Here is a 2,084-nt window from a genome sequence, read left to right as displayed (position 1 = left end):
TTCATGTGGCACCTTGGAGCATGACCCAACAATGAGTATTGGAAGAAACAGGTTGTTTTTTACAATATTCCAACCTTGGGGGGGCGGGGACCACTTCAGCTCAGAGCCCTGTTCTTCTGCAAGACCCAGCACTTCCCTTGCTCCCAAAGGGCTGGGAGCCAAAAGCTCCAAAACCAGAAGTTCCCCCTTTCCTTATCTATATTTAAGCCAGCTGCACAAACAGTTCTTCAGTCCCTCTGGAAGGTACCAAGGTTGCCATCCTTACACAGCAGCTCTCTCCTTCAGAATCTGGGGTACATTGTCATCAGCCTCCATGTACTACTCCAGGAATGCATGTGACTTGTTACACTGGATCATGGCGAAGATCAAGAAAGGCACAAATCTCAGGACAGTGGCCTTTCTATATGTCCTGGGTCCTGAGAGTCCAGATAGAGTCTGGGTCTGCAAGGCAGCCAGTTAGCATCTTGTAAGGAAGAGTCCTGCTGTCTTTGGAGTCCCCAAGAGCAGGTATAATCAAAGCAGCATGCCTGCTTTTTTACTGGCTCTTGGCAGGCCAGATCATACAGCCCCCATGGCTCCTACCTCATTACTAGCAGCCTGGATCTCTACCTCATGGCTGCCTGCCCTTAGTTTAAATTCTGACCCGGAGCATCCTGTGTGACCTCATCTCTGACTCCTCCCACTATGAGCTATGTTTGCCAGTTTCTTGGTCTCTTTCTACCTTTTCTTGGCCTCTTTCTACCTTTTCTTGGCTTCCATTCCCAGTCAGGGCAAGACTGACTCAGTGATCCAGAGGGAACTGCATTCCCCAGCTACTCAGAAGTCAGAATACAGTCTGAGTGAGTCATGCCCATCTTGGCTTAAGGTGGTAGCACAGCTATTAACACAGCTATTAAACCACCTGTGAGGTTGCCATTGTAATGCAAAGTACCTTAATCCTATCATCTACTCCTCCACCCCAACCAAGGTTTGTGGAGGTTTTGGGAGCCCCTCAGTCTACACCCCTGTTCAATATGAGACCTGCCTTTGGACCTGGAACGTCACCCTACCTCTATCTCCCTTCCCTTGCTCCCTTTCCTTTCAAGCGCCATCGTCATCACACTGTCTGTCCTTTGTAGCTGGCAGCACTTACACGTGTGATGGGTGCATCTGTGGGTCCACTGCTGCTTCCAGCACCCAGGCAAGGTCCGGGTATGCCAGAACTAAATTTAACTGCAGCTGCTTCATCAGATGCTTGGGTATTTTCAGCACAAGGAGCATAGGGTGGCTAAGCTGGAAGTTGTGAGCGCTGCTGGCCAAGGCACACCCAGTGTTTGGGATTGAAATTAGCTTCCACCTTGTTCCATGGCTTTGTTTCCTCCCCCTTTCTTAATTGGAGTTCAGGAGGCTGAGGAAGACAAGAAGTGGTGGAGAGGAAGACAACACAAGGCAAAACCTGGGGACCCTCTGAATTTGCTCTGTCATTTCTCCCTTTCTCCCAGTCAGTCACCTTCATGGCATGTGAGTGCTGAAAGATCGGGAGCTAGCGTAAGGGTGAGCCAGCTCCTCCCTGGGGGCCAAGAGGAGGGTATGGTCTGCACTGCACAGTGATGGGCTGCCTTTGGGCCTGTTCCCTCCTGGCCTGAGTCATTGTTCAGGGAGTTATCAGCCTTGCTGTGAGCTCCAGCATTCTTTACATGTCATCCAGTGTCCTTTCCTAACCTGAATGTTTGTCAAGAAGACTCTGTGCCCCAAAGCCTTGGCACACAGCCCTCTGAAAGTTCCTAGCTGGGGAGTGCTGTGGAGTTGGTAGTCCCTCTGTCCAAGAGAACAGGTGTATGTGCAGATTCACAGGCTTTCAGTGGCACTTACAAATAGAAGAGAAAAATGGGCCCAGAGATGGAGTGGTGGCATTGATGGGGTGGGGAGGAGGGGAGATGCACAGAGAGGAAGGATGCAGCTCGAAGATCCTGGGGCTCCTTGGATGGAGGAAGGCCCTGCCCAAGCATGGGACCACCCCTGCTGGTCTCAACCGAGGCCCTTGAATTCAAGTGAGATAGGATTCTCCCTCTCTCCCCCAACTCCTACTTGTTCAAGGCAAAAGA

This window comes from Sturnira hondurensis, unplaced genomic scaffold (genome assembly GCF_014824575.4).
Source record: "Sturnira hondurensis isolate 20B ecotype Veracruz unplaced genomic scaffold, ASM1482457v3 Scaffold0009314, whole genome shotgun sequence".
Classification (NCBI taxonomy): domain Eukaryota; kingdom Metazoa; phylum Chordata; class Mammalia; order Chiroptera; family Phyllostomidae; genus Sturnira; species Sturnira hondurensis.
This window is presented reverse-complemented; position numbering follows the sequence as displayed.